The following is a 27,994-nucleotide window of genomic DNA, read 5'->3' as shown; positions in this document are numbered from 1 at the left end:
TGGGCATCTATTGAAGATGACCCTACTGCCAGCTCTGTCTACACTAGGAGGTAAAGGCATGATGGTAAAAGCTACTGGAAATCTTATTTTATCTCATTTCAGATGTCCCTAAATGAGTGAGCTCTGCCTGGTGCTTCCAAGTGTACTCAAGCCTGCACATAAGAGGACAGGCAAAATAATAACGTTGCACAATGCTGAGAATAATAGAAGTGGTCACCCACTGTATCTGGGCTGCTAAGAAGCACTTCTGAGTAAATGAAACACAGAACACAAGAAAAATGCACACGTCATACATGATAGTGTCTCCTGGGCTGCCTTACACCAAGATGAAAAAGAAAAAATTACCCATGCGAAGCCCACGTCATCTATAATATGCAACGCATTTGGACGGAGAGAGGCCAGCCCTAACTCAAACCATGTGCGTTTGCCTTTAACACCAGCATCATCGCAGCTCAGCCAGGCTGCGTGCCATCCCGCCTGTCCTGGATTCAGTGCTTCTCTCCTGGATTCGGTATTTCTCTCTGTTTGCAGCTGAATCACTCTTGCATCAGCAGCATCACTGTGGGTAGCGTTCCCTCTCCGGGGCGGGCAAGTGGCGAGACCTCCAGCCCAGCTCCACTCGGGCCGGCAGCGGTGCAGGATCTCTTCCCGGATGCCATGTCAGACTTCTGCACGGCCTTGTGCGAGTTGGTTTTTTTTTTTTTTTTTTAATCCCGAATTAAAACTTAAGCTTCAAAGGCATAGATCTAGGGGGGTCTCTTCATGCGGATACTGTATTTCCTGGAACAGATCCTTTAATTTTGTGGTGAGACAGAGTTGAAGACATTGGTATTCAAATCCTTATTTAGGCTCTAATGCTTTTTAGTATTGGATATAGGGATTTTAGACTGGAAACGGCACTCTTGACTTTACTATCACCCCAAACAGACAATCAAAATTTAAGCTGCCATTTCTTTTCCAGCCTTCTTACGCTGCTCCCAACAGTCTCCCAGAAATTGTGATTATTCTGCCATATCTACTCTACTAATAAAATTTATTCTGCTCAGTGTTTTTCCCCCCATTTTCTTCTCAAGTCTTACGCCATCAAATAAAATCAAGGTTTTCATTTGTAAAGTGGTTATCAGCAGCTCAGGTTTTACTTACAGTTCTTTCAACGGGCTGCAGGGATGCTAGATGGGTAGAAATGCAACATAATAGCATGTACTGGGGCGCAGCTTCCAAGCATCGTGTTGTGTGGGATGTCCCACAGTAGCCCTATCCTTTTAGGGTTTTTGATGATGACTGTTGCTGATGATAACAGTAGTGGTTCTAATAATTTTGCTGGATGTTAAAAATAGGCATGATCTAGTCAGCGTTCATGTCACTCATGCCAGCTCACCTCACTGTTTGCAATCCTGTCTGACCACAACAAGACTTTGTCATCTCAATGGGGCCTTGTAAAACAGCCCTCATTTAGAGATCTCCCAGGGCTTTACAAGCCCACGCTACGCTGCTGTGTGCCAGCTCTAGGTATGAAATAGCTAAAAACCATGGAGATGTGCATCACTGGGCTCTTACAGAGGCAAGAGCAGAAGGCACCTGCAAGTTCCAGTCCAGGCGCAAGACCACATCCCTCTAAAAATGCACCGACTGAAACTTCCTTCAACGGATCAAATGCATTTAAATTCTCAACTATGCACAAAAGGTATGTTGAATATGCACAAAGGAATTGTTTGAATCTCAGTTTATTCCCAATTTTTTTTCGTCTTCTTCATTTTGCTGGTGGCTTCAGGAGCAGCAGCTTTTGTAAGCTATCCAGCAAAGGATTCGTTCTCAAGCGTAGCTTCTGTGCAGGGGTACCTTTGGTATCCATAGGGTGCCATGCGCCTCCTCCACTGACAAGTGTGCAGGTTTTCTCCCCGAATGTTCGCACCTCAGCTGTGATGTACGGGCAGAGCCTCCCACTCGCAAGCACTTAATTCCCAGGCCTGGCGCCCAGGGGAGTTTTGTTTCATAGGCTGGCGTTGCCCTTGCCCTTAAAAAAAAAAACAAACCCACATGAAGGATGAGCTGGAAATTTGCTGTACGTTCCCTTTGCAGAAAACAGGGACTCCAAAAAGTTGGGGAGAGGGCAGAAAACCAAATGTCATTCCCAAAAGGCAACAGACAACAGCCATTTACATGGTCTCACATTCCCTCATCTGAAAATTATAACAAACACCCCAAAATAAATAAACCAGACAAGCCCGTACAATGCTTTTAGATCTGGGGAATACTGAAAAAAAATAGTTAGAAATAATTTTTCATATTCTCCGAGTGTGGGCGCACATTGCTTTGGTAGCAGCTTTCTGCAAGTGCTCCAGCTAACAAGCTTGCTGCAGAATGATCTTTGAGCAGCCAATTTTAAAATAAGCGCTAGAAAATATTCCCCAGAAGACAACTTGGAATAACTAATCATAAAAAACCCCACACTGGACACCTAATTTAGGAGCTCTGATCATCCCTTCAGCAGCTAGAAATATAACACTTCATCTGCTTGTCCAGTCAGAACAAATGTGTATAACTCACGGCTAACCGCTCGGTAAGTTATCACTCACCAATATCATGTGCTGAAAAGTCAGGGTTTGCTTGCAGAAAAGTCATAAGTGAGAAGGAGCATGTGTGTGTCAGGGTGTTCCCTCGACTAAATTATTTACTATGAATTATTTACCCAGCCCTAGATTTTAATTGATAATTTTTCCCTTGATGTGCTCCGTATAAAGGAAATGTTAGCATTAACCAAAGCTAATCCATGGCGCAGTTGGGAAGGGGATTATTTTGCCAATGATTACTTCCTTTAAACATGGAATTGTGGTCAAAGCAACATGGTTCTGATTTTTTTCCTCTATTTTTAGCTTTGTAGTATGGTTCTTCTTAATAGTAAGTTACCACTATTCGCATGCTGTGAATTTCCAATATAGCAAAGCTTTAATAATTTGCAGCCATAATTGTTCCTGCTTCAGTCTCCAATTCAATTTGGTATGGAATTCCCATCTCCCAACACAAAGCTTAACTTGACGGTATCTGTGCGAGACAGACTATGAAACTAGTCTGGTGTAATGGACTTCATTAAGGGATAGGCAAATTATTTTCATCTGTAATCTATTTCAAATGGAAAAAAGGGCTTTTGAATAAATATTTTTCCTTCAAAAGTTATTAATTTCTGTGGGAAAAGGGGGATGGGTTTTGTTGCTCATTTTTTCCTTTGTTTTTTATAAAAGGTTTGAGAATTATTTTCTGGTTGAATTATTTCTTTGGTTGAAATAACAAATATTTAAGCCAAGAATGGAAACAGCATCTTTTTATTTTACTGAAGAGTCAAATTGTGCTAGGAGCTTTCACTTTTTTGCCTGCCTAGCTGCAACCTCTTCTGATGCTAAAAGCCGGGCTCCTGACCTCCAGACCTCGGTGGCCATTTGTCTGCCCATGTGCAGATTTGGTAGCCTCGAACCATTTTTTCGTCAAGCCTCAAAGTAGCGAGCTGTTTGATGCTAGCACAGAGATCTGGCTTTGAGAGGCAGCCTGCGTTGGCACAAGACCCATTAACCCTAACCTGAACCGCACACACAAACAGACTAATAACAGGTTGGTGGAGAGTCTTATTCAAGCCCTGCACATGAGAGTAAATTACTCCCTTGATGAATAAATCCATTACTTAGTATTTAGCATCATAGCAAGAAGCCTCTTCGGCCTGTTCCTAACAGAGATGTTACAGTTAATTTAGTGTAAAATTATCACCTGCTGTACAATAAAACAACAAACTGCAGTCAAATAATCTCTTAATAAATGAAAATGTGTAATAAACTGTGTCAGCACCGCAGAGACTTGGCAAGGCTGAATACCCTAAAGGTACCAATCCAAACAAATTCACCATACAATATATGGCCTGTGTCATTTCTGGTTCTTATCAGAGATGATTCATCTGGGAATCCTTGGTGCTGAGTTTTACCTCTAAAGGCCAGGCAGTTATTACAATGATGTAATTTCTGCCACTTTAATTAAATATAATGCCTGTAAGCCCCTTTATAGGGGTCTATAAATTCGTCGTAAACATATGCTGTAGATGGGCATATGTAATCTACAAAATGTAATAAACATCCAGTCAACTTCCTCTCTGTTGCAGAGCAGGGAGAGAGGTCGAACGATCGCCGTGCCAAAAGACCCGCCGTCACCCAAAGGTAAGCCTAACGCCGCTGCTGCCACACATTAAATATATATATATCTGGGCAGAAACCCAGGCCTCTGCCGGAGAGGAAGAGGCAGAGGGAGCGCAAGCACAGGGCGCCCGAGTCGGCTGCAGCAGGCGGGAGGACGAGCGGCTGCTCTCGCTGCCTGCAGGCCGCCGGCTCCGACCGCGGTGTACGCAGGTGATAAAGCACCCCGAGCCACTGCAGTTCAGAACGGTTCTTCTGCTGGCATCTTCTGACTGCAGGAGAGCAGTGGATATGTTAGGTTGTGCTAAAAATCTGTCTTGCGCTAAATGCTCCCCCTACCCAGTATGAAGAAAAATAAGAGGCGGGGGCGGGGGGAAAGGGAAAGCAAAGCCAAGTGACCAAAAGCTGGGTAACACTTTTTGCAATCAGCCAGACTCAGACTTTGAGTAGCTTGTCAGAGGTCCAGGCTGAGCAGCAATAGCAGACTTTCTGCTGCGTTACATGAGAAAGTGAAGGAGGAGCTTCCCCATCCCTGTGCTTCCCTGGGAAGAGGAAGGCAGGCTGCTCAGCGGGCAGGAGCAGAAGAGGTGCTGCTTGCCCAGAAGTCCAGCCCACCCTTTTTGGAAACCACAAAGGGACCTTCAGGCTCTGCCTTTCTGTGCCCTGACCCCACACCGGCTGCTTTAGCGAGCGCCAGGAGCTTGGTGCTCCTCAGCCGTGCAGGTGGGGGGCTGTTTGCTGGCGCGCTCGCCCAGGGAACGTCTCCAGCGCCTCTGACTCCCGGCCTCTGTCCTCAGAGAGAGCCCGAGGGAGGTCTGCAGCGCGGGCCGTTCACGCTTTCACGCTGTACTTGTTCTTGGCTTGTTTCACATAGTTCACAAGGCAAAAGCAAGGGACAGCCAGTGACAGCAGAAAACGATGTAGGGTCAGGGCAGGACACAGCAGGATGCAGCTACCTAGCAGAAATTTCAGATACAAACTGTCCTGGTTTCGGCTGGGATAGAGTTAATTTTCTTCCTAGTAGCAGGCATAGTGCTGTGTTTTGGATTTAGTAGGAGAAGAATGTTGATAACACGCTGATGTTTTAGTTGTTGCTCAGTACTGCTTATGCTAGTTAAGGACTTTTCAGCTTCCCATGCTCTGCCAGGTGCACAAGAAACTGGGAGGCAGCACGGCCAGAATAGTTGATCCAAACTGACCAAAGGGCTATTCCATACCATATGACGTCATGCTCAGTATAGAAACTGGGGGGGGGTTGGCCGGGGAGCAGCAATCGCTGCTCAGGAACTGTCTGGGTATCGGTCGGTGGGTGGTGAGCAATTGCATTGTGCATCACTTGCTTTGTATATCATTATTATTATTATCATTATTATACTGTTACTATTAGCATTACTCTTTTACTTTATTTCAATTATTAAACTGTTCTTATCTCAACCCAGGAGTGTTTCTCACTCTTACTCCTCCGATTCTCTCCCCCATCCCATCGGGGTAGGGGGAGTGAGTGAGCGGCTGCGTGGTGCTGAGTTGCTGGCTGGGGCTAAACCATGACACGAATCACCATCAGGAGCCTTTTTTTTCCCCAGAAACACTAGTCAAATTGTGAAAAACTGAAAAATTACTTTTGTTTGTGTGCAGTGTCTCCTATATAGGTGTTTCTGATCCCATTCCCACTAACACAGCAAACCCCATGCCATATAATAGAGTCTGACTAGAACAGCAGCTTCACTGGGGACAGACTGAGAGCTGACTGACACCCCGCGTCAGCCCACCTGCAGGTCAACGCTGACTGAATTCAGTCCTTTGTGCTAGGCACCCATCCACTAGCACCTTTATAATGCAGCCCTCGCTGGTACAAGTGACCCTGGTCCATCAGTATTTCCAACTTCAGTCTGGTACCATGGGCAGCAGCAATGACCCTTCCACTCTACCAGCTCACACCTGTCTTCCAAACCATTGCTGGTGTCTTTGCACAGGGAATTGTGCCCCAAACTGCTTAGGTCCCCACCTCTCCACGGTGCCTTCTGCAGAAGAGCTACGGAGCCATTTCTTTAGGGCTTTCAGCATGGGGAAAGAGGCTGTGCCGATGCATAAATTTGGCTGGGCATCTGGAGGCAAAACAGCACTATTCTAGCCCCTACCTCCAGCAAGATGGCCAGCATCTCTTTGTGCATCCATGTTCCTGGCTAGCAGGTTGACTTGACACCACTGGAGACCCATAGGAGGTTTGGGTGCTGCTACAGGGCTGGGTGCAGCCGCCACATGGATGTGAGCGGGGAAGAAGGTCCAGGAGCCCATGGGGTAACCACATCAAGCGCCCTATAGCTCTTATGGGGCACGTATCACACGAGGCAGCACTAAAGGTGGAACAAATCCCTCGCGTGGCTGATACACCCCTCCCCGCTGTTAAACGAAGGGCCCCCCCAGCGGGTGGCTGTTTTCCAAAGACAGGACCACCCAACCCACGGCAGATGCTGGGCTTGTGAGCCGTGAGGGCCTCCACGAGTGGGGCCAGGGACATCAGTTTATTCACGTCACACCGCCACGATGGCAAAGCACACATCCAACACGGCTCGCCCCTGCATTCTGTCTAAAAGGCTGAGACCGATCATTTAAAAACAGGAAATTAAAATGACAGCTGGAGGAGACATCCCCTCCACCCAGCTCCCTCCTTGGGAAACTCCGTCCCCATTTAAACATCCTCTATCATTAACCTTTCTGGCCAACATCCTTGCCAAGCAACGAGAGCAGAGCCTTTTCTTCAAATAGAGTTAAGATGAGCAAAACATAAATACAGCATTTTTCCTTAATTACATCAAGCATTTTTAACAGATGGGATTATCAGGGCATGCCAGCAAATTCTGGTAGCGGAGGGGGCTGTGCAGCAGCGGGGCTTGCGGCTCCCGACGTCTGCCCTGCGGGGCTCTTGGCGTCGCCAGAGGCGGGCAGCCCCGACCCGCCTCTGCTGCGGGGCCGGCTGGCCTCCAAGGTGGCCTCAGGGGCAAACTGAAACGTAAAATGCTCTGTGCTTTAAGCCAGTGCTGAGGTTTTCCTCACTTTTAACAATGCTTTTAATCAAAATGATGAAAGGCGCCCTATTTTGAGCAGTTTAAAAGCCGCGCCTCGCAGCTCAGTCTGTGTCCTGTCATAGTGCCCCGTGGCCCCGCGTGCTTGCAAAGGTAACGACAAAAATAAAAATAAGCAGCGCAGTGAAAATCTTTTTTTTTTTTTTTTTCCTTATAAGGCTGGGAACAGTCTATCTATCCATCGTTACTCATCCAGTGTTTGAGAGGGATCCAGCCCAGCCAGCAGTTTGAGGCAGGCAGGAGCGACACTGAAGGAGTGGAGAAAGGGGACTGGATAGTCAAAGGCTGGACGTAATGGTTCAGGTTTTAGTTATAAAATGGATGGGGAAGCACCCTCCCAACACCAAGCCCGGCCGGGCCGAGGGCAGCGAGGCGGGGGCTCTGCCCCAGCTCCCATGCCAGCATGGCAGCTGGGCCCAGGCGGATAATTCCTGTAGCTTCTTCGTATGTTTTGCAATGCTGGGTGGTTTTTTTTCTTCAGGTCTTGTATCTGAAATGCACATGTGATAACTAAGCTTTCCATAAACATTGTGCTCCCAGGAAAAGCCAGAGAACAACCCAAGTGTAACCTCACAGTTCAAACCCACAATGTGCAGAGAAGGACTTGGAAGTGTGTTTTGGCCTTTACAAATTATTTTCCTTCTAAAGATAGGGTGGGAAGAGTAAAGCAAATGTGTTTTACAATGATTCTTGACCAGAAAACCAGAGAGGTCTTTGGGCAGCCAGGAGGGGACCCTGACACCCCGTGAGCGGCTGCACTCTTCGCTTGGCTGCACAGATTTGCATAGGGGAGATATCTATAGCCGCTTCTCCTCCAGCAGATGAAAACCGACAAGTCTATTGTCTGTGCCCAACACAAAGTAGAAGTTGCCAATAACGGGATGGCATAGGAAACCTTGTCGCTTCCGAGACAGGCCGAGCCTGACTCAGTCTGATACCTCCAGCCAAGGGCAGCTGGTACGACACCGGGATCCGGCCACCGAGACACCGCGCTAATCAAAAGGACATCACAGGTGCGAGACGAGTGATCCAGCTCGCTTTGTGGTCCCCAACTGATGTCTGACAGGAAGCGCCGCCTGTGAACCCGTCCACCACAACACAGGAAACAAAAACGTTAAAAGCGGAGCCAGCGGGCAGAGCCGGGGGCGAGAGTGCCGCCCGTCGCCGCTCCCTGCGCGCGCCCGCGGGCAGAGGAGGTCCGAGCCACCGGCTCGTCACGCTGATGGCAGGCTCGGCCCTTGCGGGCAGCAGGGCTGTAGGTACACCCCCACGTCCTTCCACCCCTCTGCCTCTGCCTGCTGGTGCTAAAACGGTTAAACCGCCCAAACCGGTACGATCTCAGTTTATCACGTATCACGCACAGCCCTCTTGGTCCTCACTCTCTCTGATGATGTTTGCCTTCCTCAAAATGTCACCTTATTGAAAAAAACCTAATTCGGCTAGGGGATAGAGTTTGATATTTTTTCTGAAGTTTTGGGGTTGGTTTTTTTCCCTTCTTTTTTTCACCAAGCAAAGTCAGTTTGGCCTCCTATAATTGGAGGGGAAGAAGGGAGGGGGGATCAGTGTCATCCAGAGTCTTGAACCCCTGCTAAAGGCAGAAAAGGAGGGACTGTAGTTTCCTTATTCCATCCCAGAAGGGCCATGCTGTCCGTAAGGCCAGCGGCTGTACTCTTTGCCTGTATGATCTTACTCTGTCAAAGAGAGGGACGGACCAGCACCCGCACTTGTGTTCTTGCTGCTGTCACCAGGGTGTCCGCCGAGTCTTCCCTTCCAAACAAGATCTCCAGCCTCAGCGTTTCCCTTTCTTTGTATTATCAAAGTGGCTATTAATATGAGTATTACTCCTACTAGTGCTTCAGTTTGGTGTGAAATTAAACACCTAGCTTGGTACTGAACCACGGTGTTAAGTTTTTTAATTAAAATTAATTAAAATTGAACAAAAATGGAAGAAAAGTTTGACGCAAAGTGTTGTTTGAAAGTTTTAGAAAAGCAGGAAACTGTTCAGTTTTAATTTTCTTTAGCTTTCAGCTGTTTCAATGTCATTGAATTTTTGTGTTTTTTGTGGAAGAAACCCAGCCATTCCAGTTATGAGCTGTAAAGCTAAGAAAAATAAACAAGAAAAGTTTCACTTAGCCTTTATCTGTTGCCAAATCAGACTGTGCCTTTTGCCTGAAGCACAGTTATATTACGGCAGAGATGCCCATGTAAGAAAGATTTTCTCATAACACCCACGGCCATCACTATCACTTATGTCCTCAGACAGGATTCGCTTTACTCATCCAGGATCGCCTTGCTTTCTGTTTTTCCTAGTCCTGGATTTTTCCTTCCCCCATCAAAGGCAAACCCCTGTTTGCACAGTGGTGTACTGTGGCGTTTGCATCAAGGGCAAGCAACAAGGACAGCAAAACAGCATCACTTTGCTGGGGGCTGGCTGCAAGGGCGCAGGGACCACCCACCCCTGCCATCCTGCTGGGGACAAACGCCGCCTGGGAGCAATTCCCCCTCAGCTGCCAGTCCTGCCCAGGGCACTGGCATATGTAGGACCACACTGTACTCACATCCCCAGCTTCACAGCCCATAGTGTGCCTTCCCCCTTTTCGGAAACACTCGCTGAAGGACAAGCGCGGGGGGGTGATGCTGGCAGCTGTTTTGGAGTCACTCCTGATTTACGCCACCACTACAGCTGATTTAGAGATTTCTGCAGGAATAGCAGTTTACTCCTGGTTGCATTTGGTCCAGCAACACTGCTTGGGTGGTGACAAAGAACAGGATTTGGGCCTGGTTTATGGTGTCATTATTTTGACAATGACTTCTGCTTAACAGACATTTTTTTCCTCTCTGCTGAGTGCAAGCCTCACACTGAACCAAAATCAGAAGTACATTAAAATGCAAAACTATTTAGAAGGACCCTTCCCATGAGTTCCTTTGATAGGCTACATGGATAGTTCTCCTTTTATTTTACCTAAGACCCCATTGTGGTGAGAGAAAAGGGGGATGTGTTTCAAGTGATTGTGAAAGCTGTTAAATGTTTTTACCAGGTCTGTCAAAAATTCACATACATAAAATGAAGTTGCAAAAAAACCCACACACAGACACTTAAAAAAACCCTACAATCCAGTTCCCAGGCTACTCAGTGCTGTTTTGCATGCACCCAGCCGTTAGGTATGGGCATAGCCTGTACTGTTCAGCCAATAACTTTTTCTTGAATCAGATCTGAATTTCCTCTGCCTATGGCAGCACACTGGTATTGCTGTACAAACTGGGCAAGAACAGCAACAGAGACCTCTATACATGATACACCCGTGTAACCAGAGTTGTAGAGGGTGGATATTGCAGAAAGAAACCAAGAAGCAGGAGAAGGCCTACGTGCACCCTGGTCTTTCCTCTGCCCAATGGTAGAGACGGTCCCACCACAGCCACGTCCAAAGGGTTGCCATTGATGCCGTGGTTTGGGCTTCTCCCTGGTCTGAGTTTCTTTCCCAGCTGCATATTCTGGGTATCACAGATGCACCCAGGGGCTCAGCATCCTGAGCACTGCACGCCAGCACAGCTTAACAGAGGTGGCTCCAAAGGGGATGTGAAAAAGTTCATTGCTCAGTAATTAAAACTGAGCGCTCACCTGGCACACAGCTAGATGGAGCAGGGGAGGGAGGCTTCTGCAGAGATTTATCTTCCTTGGGGTGCAGCTCACAAGGGACAGCACCCCCCCACCATGCTGCTTTCTGAGCCCTGTGCCCGGCATCAGGGCTGCAGACCCCAGGCATGGCCACTGCCCATACCCAGCACTGCAAAGGAAGCCCTCGGGACGGGCCTGGGAACAAAAAACCAGCTCCATGGATAAACCCTGCTCATATGTGCACAGCATGGATGTAACCCAACAGCAGCGTAACCAGCAGAGAAACAGCAAAACAGTTGCCCCAGGGTTGCTCCAGAGGGAGAAGGGGAGCTGAACTCACTTCTACCCTGCTTAACAGGGAAAAGAAAATCCAATTGCAGTCTCTGCAATAAACAGCTCTACAGTTTGCTTTTGCTCCTTTGCTCTTTTTCCATTCCTTATGGACCTTGGTCCTCTTTTTCTTTGCTTTGACTGTCTGGGTTTTCCTCTCAGTGTAACTAAGTGCACAGCTATCCTGAAACCAATTCCTCCTCTCACGGGAAAGGAGAAATATAAAAGCGTAGATTCTCCTCCCTTGGTTCATCTCTCATCTCTACTTTCCACAGATTTCCATTTCCCCTAACCCTAATTTTCTTCTGCTGAAAAAGTCCCTCAAAACAACTAATCCTCCTGCCCTCCCCCTCTCCCTCCCACCTCCTGTTTCCCCATCCCTGCTCCTCTCCTGCTTCAGGTTTCATGCCTTTCATCTGGTTTCTCTCCAGCAGCTGCTCTCCCCATACACACAGCTCTCCCTTCCCAGCCCCTCTTCTCTGTTCACCCTATCATCATTTTTTCACTCATGCTAATTAGGCCCTTGGCAAACATCTCTGCCTCCCTTCTCCCTCGCTCCCTTTCCATGCCTTCCTAACCCCCCCGTCCTGGCATTTTCCCCTCCGGGGTTGCCTTTAATACCCTCCTGGAATAAAGAGGCCACCCAGCACTTCCAGAGGTCTGCATGGGCTCTGGCAACCCACATGAAAACAACCTTGCTCAGAAAGCTGACCCAGCCCCGGCCCCATGCTACGTGCGTGTCTGCCACCCTGCGCAGCTCAGCATCAGCGAGGAGCCCCCATAATTACGATCGCCCCAACCGGGGCCCACCAATTAAGAGAAAGAGGTCAAATCATTACCAGCAGGTCAGCCTGCCAACACCAGCTCTGCAAGTGCAGCCGTGCCGGCTACCTTCCTCCTGAAGCATCCCCAGCTCCGCATGCAAATTCCTGCACCACAGTCCCAAATCACAGCCATCCAGGATTGGACATGCATGGCTGGACTGCACCCAGAATGCCGGCTGCCAGGAAGGGCTGCTGAGGCACACACGGTTCTCACTGCAGAGAGGAACAGAGCCGCACAGGAACGTCTCATGTCAGGGCTGCTATTCATGCCGCTTGCCCTCAAGGACATATGTTATAGCAGCAGCATAACTTATAAACAGAGTCTTGCTCTGCATCCTGGTGGCAATTTCCCAAGTCTCCAAATAGCTCAGGTCACTGACAAATTGTATGATTCAGATGCCAAAACCCCGGTATCCGGGACAGCTCTAGTCAAGAAGGGAGGAGAGGAGGGCTTGTGGCTCCCGAGGAACCCAGCCCATTGCTGAGAGTTGGAGGGAGAGGTCAGAGGGTTTTGCTCTGTACTCCTGCACTTATGTGTGCTTTTGCCAAAGCTGGGCTGGAAGAAAGTTTTCCCTCCCAAAAATGCCTTCGAGCTGCTTGTCCCAGGGATATTTGTCCCAGCACAGGATCCCCAGGCAAAAATTTCTGCAACTGTCAGAAAACAAAATGCTTGCAAAGAAAATCAGTATAGCGCTCAGTATATTTCGTTTCAGCATCACTGTCATTTTTCTTCCTGATCATCACTGTTTGTCTGTACCATGAGAGCAACCAAAGCCCTGCTACTGGGCTAGACCCCGACTGCCAAACATGGAAAGATGAACTCTCTGGCACAAGGGCAATCATCTAGACAATTAGCTCACTTTTTAAAATAATTTGAAACAAGATTGGAAATAGATTTTTTTAAACTTTGAAAACATCGAGACATCACTTATCTGCCAGTAGCAGGAGTTCTCCAGTCACGTTGCTCATACACGCGATCCACTGGAGGATGCGGGAGGCGAACGCCGGCACTTAGCGCAAAGCTGGTTTTTGGCCAGCACTGCCTGTAACACCCAGACTTTCCCTCTTTCCAGGATGCCCATGAAGGCTATACGGGATAGCAGGTATGTCTCTTACAGGACATAACTGAGGAACTGGGAGTTGAGGCATGTAAATGCGTGGTCAGCTCTACCGAAGTGACACCCAAAGCAGTTTTGCTGAGAGTAGCCCCAGCAGACCCGCACCTTCAGAAACTCGCTGCTGCAAGCACCAAGCTGTATAGATGCTTTGGAGGATTTGCTCCAGCTCATCACAGCCCCTCCTCAAACCATGAGGAGACCATGTGGAGCCAGTGGGACCAAGGACCGGAGAAGGGCTCTGCTGAACACATATGAGATCTGGCACAGGGACACTACTGTCCCTCCCCAGCCCTGCAGGGCCTTTCCAAGGACAGTGAGCCTCGGCAGATGCATCTCTGCGCTGCAGCTCTCCCCGCTTGGAGGAACACCCGCTTGGGATGTGCTTGACCCCACATGAACTTCTCCCTCCTCCCCCTGCCAACTGCAAATGCGTCACTGAGGGACACTGCCCAAGCCAACCCCGGTGAGAAGTCGGGTGCTTTTTATTGCGAAATCGATGAAAATGAGGCAGTTTGCACATGAAACCTTCTTAAAAAAATATTTTGACAGGGATGAAGTTAGTCACATTTTTTTTGCATCACCAAATCAAAAGGATTTTATTTTAAATTTTAAAAAAATTTCAGTTGATTTCTTTCTCTCCCCTTTGATTTAAAAGCTGTGTTAGCAAATACCACAATGCAGCAGCAGTGCTGTAAGCTCCCAGACAGCCTCATTAACCTCGCAGCACAGGCAGGTGAATGAATAGTAGAGGACTCCTTTAAATTGCTCTCCACTTTTGCCTCCACCTCCCACTGCCTGCTGCCCAGGACACGGCTTCCCCTGGGTCCGCTGAGCAAACACAGACCATTCCACTTCCCCAAACATCGCACTTCCATATGCAGCAAGGATAAACCCTCCGGGCTTGGGCTGTGCCCTCTTAGCTGCCTCTGGGTTTACAGATGTTGAGGATCATCCCAGCCCCTCCCCAGGTCAGGGCCAGCGGTCCATCCCACAGCAGAGCTTTGCCTGGACTGGGTTACCAGAGCACATTGGCAGTCCCCTAGCATCTGTGGCCCTGCCCACCTAAAACATTTTTCTTTCGCCAGTATTCACCAGCTGCAGGGTGGAACAAGCATGCCTGTCTCCAGCCATGGCTTCACCATCACCCTTGACGGAGGTGAACACCAGAAGCTCACCCGCAGTGCAAAATCGGTCCTGGTCAGGTATGAGCACAGGGAGACTGAATTACCCCCGAGCACTGCAATTAGCTGGGTGCTACGTGCCAGGGCCATGCCAGCTGTGGGAAGACGGGTAATCTCCAGTGAACCGTGCAGCTGGAGCAGCCTTGACAAACACTATCTGATGTTGCATCAAGCCAACCAATACAGTTTACTTGTCAGAATGTTTTAAGCCCATTTGAACATGCAGCGGGAGCTCATGCTGCACCAAGGCTCTGCAGCAAGGTGGTTATGATGGCAGCAATCCAGTCTCCAGGAGCAGGTATTCACTGCACCAGCAAACCAAGCTCATGGTTTTCCTCTCATCCAGCTCCTAATGTTGAAGTTAGACAAATCTGCATCATGGCATGAAGCAAAAAGCAGCAGCACATTTTAACTGTGCTCGCAGATAAACAGTAGCAACAGCCCCGGCCAGCCAAAAAGGGAGAAATTTAAGGCAGCGACTGGCTTTGGACAGGATTAACAGCACACATTCTGGAGATGAGGTACTGGTACTGGTGTAAGAGGAAGCAATAGGGACAAGACCAGCAGCGCTTTCCTCTGAACAGCAGTGATTCATCCAAGAAAGTTAGCCGAGTAAAGTTTTTCAGAAAACAGAACAAGGTTTGTCCCTGAAATTATTTAAAAAGTCTTCTCTCAAAAAGAGTTGTTTCTAAATTTTCCATTGAGCATCAGCGGTTTCCTTGGCTGCTCTTGCCAGGAAAACCTTTAGAAATGTTGAGGAGGAAGAAGGAGGGATGACAGGAGAAGGCTGTTCAAGGATGCCTGCGAGTTAATAAACAAAAAATCAGCATGGAGTGCTGTTCTGTGACAAAAATTTGATCATCCGATTTTCTAAGGATTCCACAATACTTTTTTGCTTTATTGATTTTTAAGAAATTCGTACATATTTCCATTTCGGCATATTTCCAGGCAGCTGCAGTGTTAGTTTTACATATCCTTTCCCTGAGCCAGGCCTAAACTTCCACCCTCTGGCATGGAAATTGCTCTTGGGGAGATGCAGGCAAGGCACCGCTTCCCCTCCCATCCCCATGGCCAGCACTGGGTGAGGGGCTGGTAGCACGTTTAGGGCTCTGAGGGCCATAACTGACCTGGAGCAGGTATCGCCCAAGAGGGTCTCAGGGCTGGAAGCTCCAAAGCTCAGGTCAGCAGTGCAAGAGCCAGGCATGGAGAGGCCACTCATGCCAGTCCTGGTGAAACAAGGACAACCCCTGGCTCCTGCAACACCAGCCCTGCAATGGAAGTGAACATTTAGAAGTGCCTCTTTTCTTTGCTGCACCCTAAAAATAAAATAAAAAAAAAAATCATTTAATATGTGTTTGCTGAAGCTTTTAAAACACTTGCTCCCTGCTGTGCTCTGCCAAATGCTGCCTGAGCCCTGACACCGTTTGGAGTAGAGGAACAGTTGAGCGCACCCTCAGCAAGTTTGCAGACAACACCAAGCTGAGTGGTGCCGTTGACACACCAGGAGGACGAGATGTCATCCAGAGGGACCTGGACAAGCTAGAGAGGTGGGCCTGTGTGAACCTCATGAGGTTCAACAAGGCCAAGTGCAAGGTCCTGCACCTGGGACGGGGCAACCCCCAGTATCAGTACAGGTTGGGGGATGAAGACATTGAGAGCAGCCCTGCAGAGAAGGACTTGGGGGTACTGGTGGATGAAAAGCTGGACATGAGCTGGCAATGTGTGCTCGCAACCCAGAAAGCCAACCATATCCTGGGCTGCATCAAAAGAAGCATGGCCAGCAGGTCGAGGGAGGTGATTCTGCCCCTCTGCTCTGCTCTGGTGAGACCTCACCTGGAGTGCTGCATCCAGCTCTGGGGCCCTCAGCACAAGAAGGACATGGACCTGCTGGAGCGGGTCCAGAAGAGGGCCACCAAAATGATCCGAGGGCTGGAGCACCTCTCCTATGAGGCCAGGCTGAGAGAGTTGGGATTGTTCAGCCTAGAGAAGAGAAGGCTGCGAGGAGACCTTATTGCGACCTTCCAATACTTAAAGGGGGCCTACAGAAAAGATGGGGAGAATGTTTTTAATAAGGCCTGTTGTTGGGGTTGGGCTAGATGACCTCTAAAGGTCCCTTCCAACCCAAAGCATTCTATGATTCTATGAACAGGACAGACGTGGAGTTAGAATCACTGCTGTCAAGTCACAACTGACACGGGCTTCCCATTCCAACGGCAGGCAACAGCAGGCCCTGAACACAAAAGCACAGCTTTTAAATCAGACTCCTAAAACCCAACAGGCTGCACCTTGCTTCACAAGGGGAACACTGAGGAAGCAGGTTTCTCCCCTCCGAGCCTGGACAGAGGGTGAATACCCCACACCAGCTTAGATAAAGCACCTCTCAGCCCAGTGGCTTTCTCCTTGCCTCTCTGTGCTGCTCTGCAGAGGGGCTGGGCGTATTTGTAAGCAGAGGGTCCCCACAGCTCCTTGTGCTGCCAACCCCTCATGCCTCCTGACTGCAAAGGCCCACCTGGGCTGCTGGCAGCTCTGTCCCAAGGGGCTGCTGAAGAGGACAGATGCCCAAATGCTCCCCAAGTTACACTGGCAGCCCGTGGAGGTAGGAATGGAAGAGCAAGGACTCAAGGTTAGAGGTGGAAACCCACTTGAGGAAATAATCAGGCTTCCCATGGTGGGTCTGATTCATTGCATCCCCTCCAGCTCTCCACATGGCTGGTGCAAACCGAGCCTGGACCAGGCTCCTAGAAGGGAAGCTGAAGTTTGCTCCTCATCTATCCCCTTCATCACCTGCACACCCATCACTTGCCACCTATACCCTACGCACTGAACGCCCACTGAAACATCACCCGTTGGGCTGGCTTCCTCTGCCACCCACAGGCTTTGAGCATCCAACAACCACAGGGCTGTGGGCACGGCGGGCTCTCGCCGCACCCTCTGCTAACCACATTCCTCCACTTACCCTTTCCCTATGGTTTTTGGGCTGAGAACTATCCCACCCTGCCCAGCACCTCCAATACTAAAGATTAGCAGATAACAAAAAATAATGCCCCCCCTGCCACTGGCAGACACCTGTGGTAGGCTTTGGTTTGTGAAGGGAGGGAAATGCATTTTCAGGGGCTTTTTATGCCTTTGTGAGCTTCCACCACAAAAAGAAAAGGAGAATTCAAGCACCCTAGTTCCACAATCACCAGTAAAATGTTACATACCTATGAAGCTGAATCTGAGATTATAAAGAAAGACTAAGTTGAAATTTAGTACTTTTGTCTTAGTTCAAGAGGTTGCATTTTCAGTGGAACCTTAATTACTTCTTCCAGCTGTAGGTCTTAAATAATCCTGTCTGTCAAGAGCTCACAGGTTGGGTTGAAGTGGAAATTTCTGCCCAGCCAAATTTGGAGCAGATGAAATTAAAGAAAAATAAACCACAGAAGAAAAACAAAGTGACATAATGTACTGAACTGGAACTGATTTTGTTTTCTTGCCAGCCTTCTGGAAGTAGTCACCAAGTCCCACATGCCTGTGCCCAAGGTGTCGAGCAGGAGGAGAGGAGAGCTACTACAGTGTTAATGCAGTGAAGACCATCTACCAAAAGTTGAAGAAAACCTAGAATAACTAAAGTCAAACTTCATTAGGTAACTCCACAGTACAGCTGCATTTTATCATCTCCCAAGGTCAGTTTTCCTGTGAGAGACTGTCAAAGTCAGCAATTCACTTTTTTTTTTTTTTATTGATGTGCCACCTTGCAGCAGGTTCCACATTAAATTTAACGGGTGCAATTTCCAGCAGGGCAGACAGCTGTTGTGGTGTGTCACCTCCCCTGCAGGGAGCCCAGCCCGGGGCAGAGCCAGGGCCACCCTGCACTCGAGAGGTATTTGGCCACCAAGAGCTGTGGAGGGGGGTAGGATCCCACAGGCCCCCCAGCACCACTCACACTGCACCACAGTCTTCCCTGGGGACAGCAGTCAGCCCAGCATGGACAGCCCACAGCAGGGGCTTTGACAGAACAGCAAGAATGCCAAAGCCAAGAGTCACTGTTGGAGCATTAGCGTCTACTGCCAAAGCACATCCCCCTGAAATCTGTGTAGAGAGCTGGCCTTAAACCCCAGAACCACATCTGGAGCAGATCAAGACTCCCTCAGGTCATTTTCCTCCTCACTTCTCCCTACAGACAAGGGATGTGTTGCTCAGCCACCATAGCAGTTGGGACACAAAGCATTTGGGACAGCGTTTAGCCCTGGAAGAATAGGGCCCTCTGCAGAGAACAGGGCATGGGAGTGATCAGCTTGCAGCCAACAAGCCATGTTTGAAGGTGTATGCACTTCGTAGCCACACTGCACAGCTGCTGGCCAGCTGCCACAGCCGCTTACCAAGTCTGCCCTCGGTGTTGGCAAAGCCCAGAGCTTTTATTCAATGAAGGCACCCCATCACCCCCACCTCTCCACCCAGTCAGTCCTGTGCACCCCCAGTCCTCTACCCCACGGTTGGTCTGGTCACCTGGCTGGAGCATCCCCCTGCCTCCGTCCCTCTCTGGGCCCATTCCTGCAGGTTTTGTTGCGCCTGATTGTGTAACAAAGCACAGATCATCAGCTAACCTCCACGCCTTTAAAAACCAAACAGAAAAAAACACAATGAAACTCAGTTTTCACAGCTTTCTGGGCCCCCAGCAGAAGCTACGCTGCATCATACACCTTGTCAAAACCAAGTGGTGTGATGTTATAACAAACCTTACCGACCCAGACCAGGGAAGGAAGCTGACCCTCTCTTTGACATTCAATATATTGAGTAAAATACAATCCCCCAGGTCCTATGGAAACAAAGTGCCCCCTGCACCAACTTCCCCCACACCCCACGGGGGGGACAAGAGAACAGACAACTCATGACAGGTACCGTCACCTCCCACCACACTGGACAGTGCTCAAAGCACAGAGCAATCATCCCCAACATCTCCAAGGAAGAGAAAGATGTGTCCAGAGCAGGCTCCTCTGCTCACAGCAGGAACTCGTACTTGTGCATGTCATCCATCCCCCCACCCACACATTTTCTTTGCCATTTAAGAAGTGCTCAGTGTTACCTTGGCCTTTCCCCCCCCGCCTTTTCGGTGACATTCATTGACTGTCAAGTTCTTCCCTGCCTCTGCACCGACCAGCGAGCCTCACACCGGGTGTGTTAGCAGCAACGCGAGAGGTGCCCTCACCCAGCACTGGGGTCCTGCTCAGGGATGAGCTGAGCCCTTTGCCCAGGCCCATGCCAGGCCCCCGGTCGCCCATCACCATCACATCCCTACGCGCACATGGTGGCATTTCCTCGCCGGCTCGCTCCCTTTCCCAGGCCAGATCACATTGCCCTCTAGTGGAGTTGAATTTATAAAAAGCCATCAGCCAGCAGTGACAACGGCTGGGGAAATTAAAAAAAAAAAATAAAAAGAAGAAAAAACTCCAAACCAATCCGAGCAGCTCCTAACCAAGCTCCCCCCATGCATGAGGAGCCGCTCTCCGAAGACGAGACGATCCAACATGCTGCACCCCCCGTGCATGCCGCGCTGAGCCGTGGGGGGTATCGCAGCCCCCCAGCCCAGGGAGCTGCTGGCCCTGTAATCAGGAACACCAGAGCCAAGCGCCTGCCCTTCCGTGCCTCTCAGTCCCGTGAAAAGCAAAGCAGGCTTTGCAGAGCCTGCGAGCACAGTTTACAGCCATCCCACAAGACAAGGCCAGGGCCTTTTACACACCATCTGGTTCCCCTTAGTACCCAGGGCTGAAGCCTGCGTTATCCGCAGCCTGCTGCGTTTTGTACAAACGAGCAACAAGAGGCGCCTTCAAGAGAGGTCTCTCCTCTCACGAGGGAGGAATTTAAGGCAACAGTTACCAACCTCTAAAATGCAGATGCTTTTGAGAGGGACACACTCCAACTGTTCAACCAAGGTGCCGGGTTAGGAACGAAGCAATTGCTGCGAGCTGCTCCAGCCTGCCAGCGGGCTAACTGCATCGCTCCCGCACTGACATCCGATGAGAAAAGCAAGATCAAATATCCCCATTTGCAACAAGATGTCAGAGCATCTTGCAGGACCTGTGAACTATCAGGACAGCAGCCCGTCACCTCAGAAGGAAGGGCAGCACAGCTGGGAGCCGCTGGCCTTGCCAGTGACAAACAGGGCACCCTACGCCCCAAGGCTGGGGCCAAGCCCTGAAGCCGCAGTTCAGTCTTGAGACACAGGCACCCCACAAAGCTCAGGGGAGGCTGGAGCAGCCCCTTTTCCCAGCAGTGGTTTCAGGGTGAATCCCTACCACATCCCACAGGGCAAAGACACAGGAGAAGCTTTGAGGGGAGCCACAAAACCCAAGAGACATTGTCAACTGCTGCGAAAGCTGCCCACCTTCCCAAGGGGTTGATTTTCTTTGGCAACCTGACTCCAAATCCAGTAAGGGAGGATCAGTGCAACACCTGGTATGTTCATTGCAATAACTCTGAGGGCTTTAGCACAGCAGCTCGGGCCAACATCAGCTCTTCCACTGCACCAGCATGAGCCAGACTCTTGCAGGGGTTTGGTGGAAAACCAGCAGAAACGAGAAAAGAATTGGACTTTCTTGCCACTCCCCCCCATAAAAATAATTAAAGTGAAAAGAAACATTTTTGCCTTACAGGTCAGCACAGACCACAGTCACCTTGTGCTCCCTAGCAGGTCTCACCCACCCCAGGATGCCACCAGCTGCACGGGGAGTTTGGGGCCATATCGGGTTGGGGCATTGTCCCACTTTGCCTCGAAGAGATGGTCCCAAGCAGAGCAATTTGGGCCTTGTGCAGGCCTCCCCCTACGTGCTGTTCAGCAACTTCTGTTTAAAGTTTCTGTTGCTTTGTGGTTTAGGGGGCTGGACGGCTGCCACCGCATGACTGCGCCGCAGAGTCATCCAGTGTGAGCATTTGCTGAGGGGAAGCTCATCTGGGCTCAGACGCTGACTGGACCCTCCCAGGGCTGGTGCCCACTTTGGGCACTCACCCCCACATGAGGACATCCCCCCACGCTCTTCCTGAGGTGACTCTGGGCATCCCCAACCACTGGGCAGGGCAGCTTTGTGGGTTGAAGCACACTGACCCTCACATCTCCCAGCCAGCGGCACCTGGTCAGGATGCAGGGCAGATCATTGCACCCCATCAGGACAAGGAAGCAGGGACCCACATGCAGAGGGCAGCAAAAGTCTTCCCCCTCTCTTGATCCACCTCAACCAGGAAGGCTCACACCCTCCCAGTTAGCCGATATCTCTCCATGCAGGAGTTTCAGGTGTCCCTATGCCACCAACGCTCAGTGAGGGTTGGGCACGCAGTGTCCATAGGTGCTTTTTGGGTTTGGTTTCTCCTTCTGTGTCCCTTACAACCATGGCTCAGGTGTGAAGGCCCTGCAGGAGAGGTCCTGTCACCAGAGGTGTACACAGCTCTTGCAGGACATGCCCAGAGCAGCACCAAAACCACCCAAGATGGGGCAGAAAAGGAAGGGAAAAGGAGGTCAGGGCACAGGAGGTGCTCCTTCCTCCAAGCGTGGGTCAGTGGATAACAGCCCAGCTGTCCCTGTTGAGGAGAGAGCTGTGGAGGCAAACAGCACTCTTTTTCCCCCAATACTTCTGCTCACATTGCTCTGTCAACAATCAGCATTTCCATAATTTCTCGTGAGTACTTGTGCACGCTCGCCTGGTTCACAAGGCTAAACAAGCTTTGCTCAGCCAACACGTAGGTGCAGGAATATATTATAGGCCGTCTGTAGTATGTCTTATGGAGCTAATCCATCTTTTTATTTCAAAGGGGAGCAGATGTTGTGCAGGCCACTGGACTGAAGTTCACAACCCTTGCTTAGCACTGCCTTCTGCCAGGCAGTGGGATACAGCTGATCCTGCAACCTTTGGGGAGGGTGTACTATCAGACTCTACAGCACATTTCACACACCCCTCAGACACAGGCCCATTAGGCAGATCCTAGTCTTTCCCACTCTTTTTCCAATTTTACTCCTATCCCTTTCTCACACATCCACCCAGGTCCTCCCAGTCATCAGCCAACAAACACCCACCAGGCAATGGCTCATTTCAAGCATCTCCCCACTTCTGACAGCTCCCTTGCTGTGTTGGGAACTGAATGTCAGTGCCAAGACCATTCTTCCTTCTTAGGAATGGCATCACACCCCATTGTCACTGAAGGAAAAGCAGCAGCACTTGACCCTCTGGTACCTCATTCACTATTGCTCCTTGACAGATGCCGTGCCCCTCCAGGGACAGCCACGCACATGGCAAGTCCCTCACTGGCACCCGACAGTCCAGCCTGCTGGACCAGCACATCTGCTCCTGCTGAGCAAGGAAGGAAGCAGAGCCCCTTCTCCTCTGCCAGAAAGTCCATCCATGAGAGGAACAGCACCAACCTCTCCGCAGCAGCACCCCCATCCTCCCCCAGCCCTCTCTCCCCGACTCCTTCACCCACCCTGGCCCAAAGCTGCCGTGCTCTGCATGCTCCTCCACTCCCTGGGGCAGAGCCCATTGAAATACTAGTATATTTTCCAACACATGCTAATAATAAAGAATAAATAATCCCTGATCTGCTCATCCATTCTGCTAGTGCCAAATGGGGACAGCATTTATCTTCAAATGTCCTGAGACACAGCATCCTGAGGGCAAGGTTTTTAAGAGGTCCTGAACAGAGAAGGAATTCAGCAGACTTATGCTATTTGGGACACTGAATCTAAATTTGGAATCAAGCAGTCACCTTCCTGTTAGCCCTTAGCCATCCGCTTTCCCAGAAGTAGCTGCCTGTGTTTCCAAGACATTTGGCAACTTTTCGGTCTCTCGCTCAAGTCGTGACAACTTAAAATCAGCTGCTGTAAAAGGTCTTCAAATAAGAGGAAAAGGCTGTAGAAAGGTAGGGTAGCCCCTTTGATAAGGTTACAGAGGGCATAATCATAACTTACCAACCTCACAGATTAAGAGGAAAAATGGTTTTAGATACAAGTTCATTGTGTTCAATGAAAAAATTTCAATTTTTTCATTATTACTAATGACAAATTCCATATGCATTCAACTGGTGCCGAGTTAGGTCTTCTAAACCATCGATAGAGCCTTATTTCATCTGATCATTAGTTACCAAATTAGTTCTTTGGGAATACTGTCTCCTTGGAGAATCAGACAAGTTGAGAAAATTTCCCTCTGGGGAATCACTGGTTTAATATTCAGATTCAGTTCTCTTTGAAATTTCTGGTCTGACTCTCTGGTATAGATTGAATATATAGTTGAAGACATTTAGTAGAACATACTTTATTGTCAACCTGCAATTTATATTTTGTCTGGGACCTTGAAGGCTGAGCTGCTAGAAGTAGAAAGATATTTTCCTTCCCACCTCACTCTGAGCCTATTTCCCTTGTCTGGGGCATATCACATGTGGCACTGCTACATGTAAAGCTAATTTTGCAATGCACAGGTGCTTTGTAGCACCACTCCCTGTGTGAGCACAGCTGCTCAGATGCAAATGTCTGCACCCCAGAGCTCCACATTACAAGTGCCCTCACATACAGCCTGTTTTCCAGCCAGGATGAAGCAACTCAGCGATGGCCATCCAGCTCAAAGGGCTGAAACCCACGCGAGAGGAGTCCCTGACACAACCTGCACCAGGAGTGAAAGGTGGTAGGAACAGAACAAAATGCCTTTTTACACCTAGAAGCAGGCTGGACGTGGTAGTGAGGTGTACAACACCAGTGGCTGCTGGAGGAGAGGAAGCCTCACCCACCAGCGCCAGGGTGCTTGCCGGTGCCCTGGCGAGAGGGAGGATTCCAGTCCCTAGGGCTCCTAATCGGGCATTTGAAATAATAAATCTTATTACACTAAGCATATTACTGTTAAGCCTTCAGCTGTTAATGTTCAGCTGCTGTTGGAAGGGCCAGAGCCAGCCACAAATCAGCCTGAAAGCAACACATCCGAAGTGGCAAGACAATACTTCCGAGAGAAATAATTACTTTGGCCAGGGAGACTCAGAGCAGTGCAGCAACTGTTGCTCCCGTGTGCATCACCAACACCGTAGAAGCACTGACTAGTTATCGGGGGACCTCAGGGAGATGTCCCCTGTGGCCAGCTGCCTGCAGATGTGCCTTCCTCCAGCCTCACCCTGCAAACTCCCACCCTCCACCCCAGGACCCACCTGCCCCTTGGGTCCCAGCTCTGAATAATTTAGATAGGCAGGTTTTCCCATACCAGAGAGCAGCCCACACTGAATTCACCATCCTTAAGGCACACAGAGCTCTCCAACCCTTGAACATCACACAGCCACCGCTTTTCCAGCCTCCAAAACACACACAAGACTCATTAGCCCTGTCATGGCTTAACCCCAGCTAGCAACTGAGCCCCACACAGCTGCTTGCTCACTCCCCACTGGTGAGATAGAGGAGAGAATCAGAAGGGTAAAAGTGAGAAAACTCATGGGTTGAGATAAAAATGGTTTAATAGGTAAGCCAAAAGCCACACATGCAAGCAAAGCAAAATCAGGAATTCATTCACTGCTTCCCATCAGCAGGCAGGTGTTCAGCCATCTCCAGGAAAGCAGGGCTCCGTCACACGTAACAGTTACTTGGGAGGACAAAAGCCATCACTCCAAACATCCCCCCCCCCTTCCTTCTCCTTCCCCCAGCTTTTTATTGCTAGGCATGACATCATATGATGTAGGATATCCCTTTGGTCAGCTGGGGTCAGCTGTCCTGGCTGTCCCCGCTCCCAGCATCTTGTGCACCCCCAGCCTGCCCGCTGGTGGGGCGGTGCGAGAAGCAGAAAAGGCCTTGACTCTGTGTAAGCACTGCTCAGCAGTAACAAAAAAATCCCTGTATTATCAACACTGTTTTCAGCACAAATCCAAAACATAGCCTCATATTAGCTTATATGAAGAAAATTAACTCTATCCCAGCCAAAACCAGCACAAGCCCCCAGCCCAGCTCTTACACCCGCCAGGGAGGCAGGAGCCCACCTTCATCTTCCAAGGCAGAGGAAGGCTCCCTGTAGGCACTGCTCAGCCCCTGATAGAAAGCTTAACAAAACAAGCTTCCCTCCCGCCCACTTACCTGGACTGCCACACCGCTCGTGAACGTACCAGCAATGAGCAAAGCCCCAGGGCAGCACCTCCTCTCCAGGATTCCCAGCCTAGAGCCCCTGCCTTCCAGGTGCCCTCTATAGCCAGCGTGAACAGCTAACAGCAATCACCTGAAGGCCAATCTGTAGGAGCTGTAGGTTGTTGAGGGTTTTCTTCTGCCTAAATGAAAGCTTTAACCACCCACCTGGTGAGGGGTTTCACGATCCAGGTGGTTTCTGTGGGTATCTGGGCATTGATGGTGGACAAGGGGTCAGAGGCAAGTGAGTTGTGCTGGGCCTGCACCCACCCAGCATCTTGTGGAACCAGGCAGAAACCATGCTGGGTTGCACTCACACCACCTATTTTTCTTTGTGTCACAGGGTTTTTTCAAGAGGTTTTAATATTGGTCAGCTCCTTATGTACTATTTGTTTAAAAGGGACCTTATCTTGAATACCCCATTTTTGACATTATCAGCTGTGATGCCAGCACTTAAAGATAACACCAGGCTTAAATTATCTAATGTAAAACTCATGAGTGGTCTTAAAAACAATGCATTTGAGAGTGTCTTTTAATTTCTTCATTTTCCTAAGCCTTTCTGGGGCAAAATTATAAGCTGGAAGTTGAGAGCTGGAATAGAATTTAAAATAAAATAAAAGCTAAGGTTTGACTCTAATACTAGGAACAAGGACCTGGGGCTCTAAAAGGATCCTTGAATATTTGAAACCAGAACAGTATTACAAGAACCAGCTGTGCTAAAACTATTCATCTCACTGTTTTTACAGTGTGGAAATCTATATTTGCAAAGTATTGCGTGTGATTTGAGCACCCGAGGGGAACTGAACAAGAGAAATTCAACCCTGAAGATTTTGTTTATTGAATGTAAATAACTGAAAACAGGGTGTCTGCTGATTCATCCAGTTTGTGACGGATTCTGTCATCGTTGTCACTTACCTGATTTCCTTCTCTGTTCACACCTCTCTGTTTCACAAAGGACAGAGAAGACAGCATGCATGGAGGGGTCCTTGGAAGCTGTTAGTCATCGGCGCACTCAGATCTGCGACTGAAAGCTGTGGAAACACCGCTGACTTCAAGCAAGGGCTCAACATAAGACACAGACAGCTCCTTGAGCTGCTGGTGGGTAGGAAACGGGAAGGTACAATGAGATCTTTGTCACAGAAAAAAACCAGATCCAATTTCACAACACTGCTCACAGGATGTCTCCGTCCGACCTGTCCGAAGGAACGGGCTGGGAAGCCCTCATTTGCTCCCAAGGCTATCCTGCGCCTGGCTAGCGGAAACCAGGGGGATTTCCCCAACGGCAAAAGATTCCCCAAAAAGTTGTCCCAATGCATGCGTGCATTTCTCCCACCTCGGGGACAGGATGCCTCCTGGAGCAAGTCAGGCAGAGGCAGGAAAGGGTGGACATGGCCCCTGAGCTGCTGCCCTCCCTCAGGAGCAGCCTCCCTCCAGCCCTGCGGCGCATGGACTGCCCGCCATGGGATCTCTCCTGACGAGCCTTTCCCAGGCCATTTGGGGCTGCAGCATGAACAAAAACAGTTGAGTCACGCATCCTGTGACAGCCTTTGCACATGGGGACTAAACATTAGGAAACACCATATCCCACTGTTCCCTGTGTATCAGTAGCCTCCAAACCAGTGCCACCCAGTTCAGCACAGTGCACATTCTGCCCTGCAACTTGCACTGGTTCTTTAATGGAGTTTCTTGGCCCCTAAAAGCAGAGCCCAGCTGCGCAGTAATCTCACCGATAGCTTGTTTCCTACAGCCCCAGTCCTGCTGGGGAAAACCAGTGCTAGAACAGGAAGCCTGACGTTTGATAGCCCAGGGGCTTGCAGCCCAGGTTTGGGGTACACCCTCTCGGTTCTGAGGTGCTCTCTGAAACATTATTCATGGTTCGTTAATGTGACCTGCTCTGAGCAGCCTGCAGAGCACAGAACTATTTTATTGGAAAGTCCTCAGCTATTCAAGACAAACTAGGAAACCAAATGGGATGAAATATAACAACTCCAGTGAATGTGGCTCTCCGCTGTGTTATTCCATTTGGAAAGGCTGAATCCAGCGGTGGGAAAAATCTTGATTTCACTCCTGATTTAGCATTTTAAAGACTAACACGGGATTTGACTACACAAACATGCTGTTACCAAATTAGCTGACTTCAGGCCCTCCCCAGCTCAGTAAGCAGTCGGCTCGCTACAGCCACATGTTGCTCTTCACTGCAATAGGCTTTTGGGTGACTCCACGTGAGGCCGGGTGGCTGCCACGCTTTGCAGCGGGAAAGCATAATTTCACCCTCCTATTTCTGTATTTTTGGGGCTAAAGCTGCTCTCCTCTCCCGTTCTGTGCTCAGGCACGGAGCTCTAGACAGGGACATTTCACCACCATCGGTGAAGACCATCTCCAGACGGGACACTGGTTCTAACACACCAGGGGAGACAAGACCTTCGCTTTCCAGTTTCCTTCCCCGCTTTCTTTACATTGTTTCTCTTCTCGCCATTCCTTTCTCCAGAAAGTCCCCCCAGCAACAAGACCAAATCAATACTTGCAAATAGTGTTGCACCAGACTGCAAATGCCACTGCTCTT

This window comes from Pelecanus crispus, chromosome 6 (genome assembly GCF_030463565.1).
Source record: "Pelecanus crispus isolate bPelCri1 chromosome 6, bPelCri1.pri, whole genome shotgun sequence".
In the NCBI taxonomy this organism is placed as follows: Eukaryota; Metazoa; Chordata; class Aves; order Pelecaniformes; family Pelecanidae; genus Pelecanus; species Pelecanus crispus.
This window is presented reverse-complemented; position numbering follows the sequence as displayed.